General features: G+C 29.7%; 1 pseudogene; it reads left to right on the forward strand.

Annotated features, from left to right (window-relative positions):
• Positions 1–859: 859 nt before the first annotated feature.
• On the forward strand, positions 860–5,458 carry LOC149516877 (uncharacterized; annotated as a pseudogene).
• Positions 5,459–9,140: the final 3,682 nt, after the last annotated feature.

Below are 9,140 nucleotides of genomic sequence, written 5' to 3' on the forward strand. Positions count from 1 at the left end.
CATCTTACATTCTATGGATAAGGCATGGATAAATCTCACGTCAAGAGCCAGTGAAGAATACATAAAAAAAGTCACTAGTTTTTTAGACTTTGCGTTTGCAATAACATTTGAATATGGAAAATTATGGTGTCCTTGTGTTAAAAGTGTCAACACATTTAGAGTTTGTAAGAGAGATGCATTTGATCACATAATATATCATGGTTTTTTCAAAAGATATGTTTGAAGGGTATTTCATAGGGAGGTCTTGAATGCATGTTTACCTACTGAAACAACTAATGACAAAGAAAGAGGGTAGGGTCTTGACATTTATGATTTATTACATGATATGATGGTTGAAAAAGCTATGAATGTTGATGTGGTTAACATACAAGCTGGAGATACTAGTGGAAAACAACACCATGGTTATAGAATTGATAGTGATAAGTTTTATGGTTTACTTAAAGATGCAGAGGAGAAACTATATCCAAATTGCAAAAACTTCATAAAGCTTTTCTTTGTAATCTATTTGTTCACATTAAGTGTTTTAATGGTTGGACAAATAAATTTTTCAATTCATTGTTAGAGGTTTTGAAACTTGCTCTACCAAAGGGTAATACATTGCCAAGGTCTTATCAAGAATTGAAAAAGATGATTTTTGCCTTAAGTTTAGGATATGAAAAAATCCATGCTTATCCTAATGATTGTATGTTGTTTTGGAAGGATATGGCTAATGAAGAAATATGTTCAAATGTGGTGCTTCTAGGTGGAAAAAGAGCTTGAATGATGCAAAAAGTGATCCCCAAGATATAGTGTTAGAAAAAAAAAAGCTACTAAGATTTTGCATTGGTTTTCTTTAATTCAAAGACTACAAAGGTCATTCATGTCTTCACAAATTGCTCCCTTGATGACTTGGCTTGAATATGAGCATACTAAGGATGGATGTGTAAGACATCTTACAGATTCTCTAGCTTGGAAAAAATTAAATTCTCAATATCTTGAGTTTTCCTTTAACCATAATAATATTCATTTAGGACTGGCTTCTGATGGCTTTAACCCTTTCAAAACTATGAGTGTGACACATAGCACTTGGCTTGTTATATTGATACCTTATAACTTGCCTCTATGGATATGTATGAAACAACCAAACTTTATTCTTTTCCTACTTATTCTTGGTCCGAAAGGTCCTGGAAATAATATAGATATATACCTACAACCTTTGGTAGAAAAGTTATAGAAACTTTAAAAAGTTGGTGTTCAACCATTTGATGTCTCCAAAAATTAAAACTTTCAACTATATGCAGCATTAACTTGGACTATTGATGACTTTCCTACGTATGCCAATTTGTCTAGGTGGAGTGCTAGGAAAGAGTATGCATGTCCTTGCTGTGGATTTGATACAGCATCTAACTAGTTATAACATGGTAGAAAGTATTGGTACATGTGTCATTGTAGGTGGTTACAACCTAATCATAGGTTTTGGAATGATAAAAACTCATTTAATAGGACTTGAGAATTTAGAAATGTTCACCACCATCTGGGAGTGAAATGTTGAGAAAGCTGGAACAATGGAATGGTAATGAAGATGGGCTATAGAAGAAGAAAAGTATTTTGTTCACATTACCTTATTGGGAACATCTTTTATTGCATCACAATCTTGATGTGATGCATATAGAAAAGAATATTTGTGATAACATTCTTAGTACATTGATTAGGCAAGAAAAAAAGTCAAAAGATAACTACAAAGAGCGACTTGACCTTGTAGAAATGGGTATAAAAAGTGTTCTTCATCCAAAAACTCATCTTGGCACTAACACCCAATACTCGCCTCAAGCTTCATATCAAATAAACTTAATTGAAAAAATTATTTTTTAAAGATTCTCTAAGAAATAAAAACTCCAGATGAATACTCTTCAAATATCTCACATTTTGTGCAACTTAAACAACGGAAGGTAATAAGGCTCAAAAGTTATGATTGTCATTTTTTAATGCAAGAATTTATTCTATAGCAATACAATGGAATTCACCTAATAAGTTGTGCTTGGTTCTTATTGATTTATGTACCTATTTTAAAGAACTTTATTCTAAAGTTCTAGAAGAACATAAGCTTGAATTACTTGAGTCTCGACTACATCAATTTTATGTGAAATGGAAAAGAGTTTCCTCTATCTTTTTTCACAATAATGGTATATTTAGTTATCCATTCAGCAAATGAAGCAAAAATTGTTGGTCCAGTTATTTATCGATGGATGTATACTATTAAAAGGTATATCTTAAACTGTTATAGATTTTTTTACTTAAAATTCAACTAGGATGTTTGCTAATGATCTTTTCTCTTGTACTTCCATTTATATAGGTTTCTTCTTACTCTTAAATCATATGTGCACAATAGAGCTTGTCCTGAAGGTTCAATTGCATAAAGGTACTTAGCAAATGATGCATAACTTTTTGTTCACGATACTTTGATGGGACGAAAACTATTTGTAATCTACCCATCCAAAATAAAGATAAGAATCCCTTTGTAGAGGAAGAAAAATCCATTCTTTCTACTATAGGAAGACCATTGGGAATATTAAAACATAAAGGTTTTAATGTTAACAAGCATAAAAGAGTCTCATGAATTATATTTGATGCTATAACTTTAGTTCAAGCATATCAATATGTGCGATTTAATTTTGCTGAGGTTGCTTCTTTTATAAAGTAAGATCACTTATCTATATACATATTAAACTTGATAATTTTCTTTTATAGTACATTCTATAGTCTTTTAAGAAACTTTTTTCATGTAAAAAACATGAGCAATTTCTTAAAAGGCATAATCGGTCCCCTCAACTTACGTCATATGAGATACAAAAGTTGCAAAGTGAAACTTTTCATGATTGGTTTCGTGATAATGTAAGTCACACATCATGGATTGGAATATGTAATTAAAGTTTTTATAGTTAGATTATTAGTTTAACCAAATATGACCTTGGATAAGTTGCCAATTTGGATCAACAAGGAGATGGAAACATCACAAATCAACTTAGATGGCTTATTCATGGTCCAAATGATATTGTTAGAAAATACACTGGTTATATCGTTAATGGTTTTAGATTTCATACCAAGGCATATGAGATATACTTGAAAACCCAAAATAGTGGGGTTGTTGTAACAACCAAGACGATGAGTTATGCAAGTACAAGAGATGCACAACCTATTGAGGGGGAAGTTAACTATTATGGGGTTTTAAAAAACATCATTCAGTTGAATTATACTAGTGGAATAAAAGTTGTGTTATCTAAATGTAATTGGATTGATATAAATAGAGGTTGTAAAAAGGATAAATTTGGTTTCACTCTTGTGAATTTTTCACATCTAGCTCATAGTGGAATTAATTTGGTTCATGATCCTTTTATCTTGGCATCACAGCTAAGAAAGTTTTCTATGTGAAAGATGAAAGATATAATGGTTAGTTTATTGCCAAGAACGTAAAACTTAGAGATCTATTTGATATGGGTGATGAATCATCCTTATATAGAGAGCAAAAAAATGGAGAAATCCATTTTAAATTTGATGACACACAAGATACTTCAAAATTGGGTTAGAAGTGAAGTTGATGATGAAGGAATGAAGGTCACACCAGAGATGAAAAATGAGCATGTAGAAGAAGATCCCATAGATTAACATAATGGGGAAAACATTTTTTAATTCTATGTAATAGTTTAAATTATTGTTAAGGTTTTGCAATATAAGACATAATTCATTAATATTTTGTTTTTGTGTAACTATCTTGAATTACTTAATTTTGTGTGATCATGTAATATATTAAATTATACTTTGTGCTTTATATGGTTTGCCACTATAAAGTTCTCTGTTAATTATACTTAGTATATTTTATGTATTATTAGACTTGAGATGGCAAAATGTAGATGATTGAATATCACTAGGGCAAATCATGCCTCTACTTCTCAACTGCAAAAATAATTTGAAGAACAACATGTGCTTATAGATCTAGAAGCTTCACAACCTGATCCTTTGCAAGAATCTCAAGAATTAATTTCTCAATTTACAAATAATGAAGATCAAGATAAACAAGTTAAACATAATTCAGGAATAAAAACACTATATTCTGTGAGTACAATTCTTTATGTGTTATAATGTTGTACTTGTTTAAATTTTTAATGAATTTAATTGCTTTTTTTACATGTAATTTTTCTATATAGGAAATGTTCAATATAAAAAAGCTCGAGGTCCTACATGTATGGCTGATATTTGGGATTTGGAAGAAATGGAGCATGTTATAGTTAAGGTCAATGATGACGCTATGCCTATCAATGATGAATCTTGCTCTTTAACTCGATTCATTGGTAGCATGATGAGAATGCCTAACTTTGTACCAGTTAATTATACAAATTGGCATAAAATGTTGGATGCTAAGAAATGTGGAAAACATTAAGGTATCAATACGAATGTTTTCTTTGTTAGTTAATACCATGACAATAATCTTTTAGTTTTTAGTTAATAATAGCAATTCATAAAATATATATTGAAATTTTCTTTCCAATTACCTCTTTCAAAATGTAGTCAAAGTTTGAATTTCACAAATCTGATTTTGATGAGCTCGTTGATGAAAAAATATTTCAAAAAATTAAGTCATGGGCACTAAGAAACATGGGTGCTAAGTGGATGCAATGGAAGAATGAATTGAAGTTTAAATTTTATGATGAACATAAGACACCGGAGGAAATGGCTGCAAAGGTTAATGGTTCTTGAGTAAACAAAAGTCAATTCATGTTTCTTGCTGTACATTGGTTGACTAATAAAGCGAAGGTAAATGTTTACAAAATATACTATTTACTTTGTTTGAATGCTATGATAATAATTACAAAGTTATTATAATATATCTTTTCTTATTAATTTGTTTAAGGCAACAAAGTGAGACAAACAAAACAAACCACTCAAAATTAGATGAGCTTCATTGCACAAGAACAAAATCATTCTTAAGAATCATTCAAACCTTGGTACATATATCAATTATCCTTGTCACATTTAATTAAATGAATATGAAGTTTACTTTTTATATGTTCAATTTTGTCATTACAATAATTAATGTTGTACCTTTATAGAAATAAGAAACTAATGAATTCCACCATCATGTGCTAAGGTGTATATTTTTTTTCGTACAAAAAAAGATAGAAGTATTGTGAATGACAAGGTAGCTGAAATTATGGTATTTAATTCAGTTATTACTTGCTTTTACTTATGTTTATTTTTTTTATACTAAAATGTTTGTTTACAATTTTAGGAACTCATGAAACAAGGTTTTAGCGAAACTAGTGCTCAGAATTCTAGAGGGAGTTCATGGAAAGATGATGTTTATTCAAAAGTTAAAGGACTGAAGAGAAAAGGGCATGTTTGTTGCATAGGTATAGTATCTACTTCATCTAAACAATATGGTCCTTCATTTTTTGAGTTGCTTCAGCATAAGGAAGAGGTATAAGAGTTAAAGGCTAAAATTAAAGACTTGAAAGAAACTTTAAGTACTGTCTGATCGGTATTTAAAAGACTATTCCTAATGAGAATATGGATATCTTGACTATTGTTACTCACATGTTGAATAAAGAGGTATATATAACATCTATTTTAGTTTATATATATGTAAATTGTCATCTTGCTCATAAATCTTGAACCTTATTGAAATTTTTTTTCAATTAATTTTAGGTTCCTAATGCTAGTAGTGCTCCAGAAATCCCACGTGAAAACTATTATTCTTCAAATTCATGTCATCAACTTAATCAAAATGAAAATGGTAAACTCATCATCATATGATACATATGTGGAAATGCTTTGCTTGATACTTGTTTCTTAGATAGAATGCGAAAATCAATTTTGAATCTAGCTTTTGAATCATGTAATTGTGATCTTGAAACATTAACCATCATTATTGTCATAATCATTAAATTACACTATGATTTAAAGCCTACTTTTTTCCCTTGAAAAGGCTTTCTTGTCTTTTTTTTTTTCCTTTGAAAAGGCTTCCTTATTATGTAAGCATGCTTTGTAGTTGCAGACTTGAATGTTATAGTGAAAATATATGTTTAATGGTAGTTCTATTGACTAAAATAATCTTAGGTTGGTCTCATAAAGTTATTATTTCAAATTAAACTAAAAGAATAAGAAGATTACACATGCAAATTAGGTTATTTCTTGTTCATTCATGCATTACACTAATGAATAGGATGTTTATAAAATTATTTTTGCTGGTATATAAATGGATAATTACCTTCTGTATATATGAATGAATAAGATGTTTAAAAAATTATTTCTAATGGTATATGAATGGATGATTACCTTTTTACCTTATATATATATAAGATAATTTACAAGAATTCTAGTTGGATTTTTTTATACTATGCAGATGCTTCTTTGTAGAAATCTATGATAAGATCATTTATTTGAGGAAGTTGTTTATTTACTCGAAGCATTATATTTGTAAGGGGATTTGGTTTTGTTTTAGATGTTATGCATTTTGTTGAAATAATGCTATTGTGTTTTGTGATGCTTGATTGGTATTTTGAATACTGTTAATGAGATAGGTTCATTGAGCTTATTAGTTATATGATGTAGCTACACTTTTTGACTTTTTCAAGACTTGTGATATTTTGTATAAATTAAAATATTTGGTTTTGAAAAGGGCTTTTTATAGGTGCATGTATGTTTTTTTTTTTATTGAGGTGGTTTTGCAATTATTTGTTCATTTACAGATTTTTTAAGATTATCTTGGTCAGAGTTCTTTTGAAGTTTTAAGGTGATCAAAAGGTCTTTAGGTGTCTGGTGGTGCAAACTTATGATTTGTGTTTTTTAGGATGAGGTGGTGCCATGCTTGTCTGTGTTTGTTTTATCGATGTTTGTTTTATCAAACTTGGTACAATGACTTTAGTTTTTCACTTATACTAAGTTTGTGGATTATAAATAATTTAATTGTAGTTTTAATGTTATTAAATATTTTTTACTTTATTGTTTTTTTTTTGTTTATATGAAAAAATATTTTATTATGATTACAAATAAATTAATATTAATAATTGAAAATATAATTTTTTAAAAAATTTATCAATGTCTTAATATTTATACTGACACATTTGATCATTAGAGTATTTCAGGCGATACTAACAGTCATCAAAATATAATAAAAAAATTAATCATATAAGTCTATACTAATAATCTCAAACCATCGATAAAGATAAAAAATTAAAGCATATAATTCTATACTGATAGTCTCTAACTGTCGGTATAGGTAAGAAAATTAAAAAATACAAGTCTATACTAATGGATGCTAAGCATCAATATAAGTAAGAAAAATTACAAGTCTATACTCACAAGCGTCAACCATCGGTATAAGTCAAAAAAATTAAAACATATAAGTCTATATTGACAGGTGCTAGCCATCAGTATAGATGAGAAAATTAAAACATATAAATCTATACCGATAGGCTTTAAGCATCAATATATATAAAGTCTATACTGATGACCATTAACTGTTAGTATAGGATAGAAAAATTAAAACATACAAGTTTATACTGACAGGTGTTAACCATCGCTAAAAGGTATAATGTGGAACATACAACAAATGCTATACTAATAGATATAATTTACTGACAGCCTTGAACCATTGGTATATCTCTGTAAGCTATTTTGACGCCTTAAAAACTATCAGTATAGGTCTATACCGATGGTTAAAAATTCATCAGAATATACTTTTTGACCGTCAGTATAAGGTTTATGGTACTATACTGATAGATTTTTAGGTTTTACCAATGTTTTTTTTAGCGTCACTATATGTCACATTTCTTGTAGTGAACATCTCTAAACTACTAAACTTGTCCAATTAATCTTTCATCAAGCTTCTTCATGGATTAACTTGTCCAAAATCAATGTTGTGTGTATTAATCTTCCATCATGCTTTTCCTAGGAGTAATCCCTTATCATGTTTCTTAATGGATCAACTTGCCCAAAGTAATCATTTATCATACTTTTTCATGGATTAACTTGTCCAAAGTAATCCTTTATCATCCTTTTCCATGGATTAACTGATCCAAAGTAATCTTCCAACATTTTTCTTGGATTAACTTATGCAAAGTAATCTTCCATCTTTCTCCTTAATGGATCAATTTGTGCAAGGTAGCCTTCCATCATGGTCCTCAATGGATAAACTTGTCCAAGGATCTTCATTGTGCTTGAAAATCAAGTTTTGATCTCTAGCTTGAATTCTTGGCATCACTATGAGATTTGTTGGTGTAAGTCTCAAGATCTTCATTATAATTAAAAATTAGGCTCTCATCTCCAATTTGAATTTTTTGCTCCATGAGACTCGTTAACGCAAGTCTTAAAATCTTCATTATGCTTCGAAATCAGGTTCTCATCTCTAGCTTAAATTTTTTGTATCTTCATGGAACTCGTTAACACAAGTCTCTGGATCTTCATTGTTTTTGGAAATCAGTGCTCATCTCCAGCTTGAATTATTTGCATCTTCCTGGAACTCATTGACACAAGTTTGCATAATCTTCCTTTCTCTTTCAATTATAAGGTCTTGTATATCACCTTCTCCCTTAAAAAGCTCCAATCCCTAATAATGACTTTGTCTTGCTCGTTCTTTAAATAGTGAAAGACAGTGAACAAGTGTGCTCAATTCTTTGGAAAAATTCTTCCTTTGTCATCAACACCTTTGAATAAAGTTTCCTTTAACATCAGCTCCAATTAATTATGCAATTCATTGAATGACCTTATGGAGTGCTTGAGTGCCTAAATAGTATCCTTGCACATACAACAACTATCAAGAAAGATCTTCAATGTCCTGAAGTAATGCCATTCATAATATTTTGGTGCATAGCCAAATTCTCCAATGATTCTCTAGAAATAATCCATGGCATGAGAAAAGTAGCCTTATGATTTCAAAATAGATATGGTTTTGCTAACAAGGATCACATGTGTTAGAACCTTAAGCATGACTAATCAAGATGCATGGAAATACAACCTTGATGCAATATGAATGTAAATGTGGCTGGTTAATTGATTGTTGAGGTAGATAAACAAAATCGATTTTGTTTCTTGCTAAACTGAAAACAAGATGTTGAAATAATGGTTGCATAACAAGTGTAAGATTTTCTTCATGAAGTCAACCGAAT

This window comes from Durio zibethinus, chromosome 9, assembly GCF_047325235.1.
Source record: "Durio zibethinus cultivar Kanyao isolate XHJ-2024 chromosome 9, ASM4732523v1, whole genome shotgun sequence".
NCBI lineage: Eukaryota > Viridiplantae > Streptophyta > Magnoliopsida > Malvales > Malvaceae > Durio > Durio zibethinus.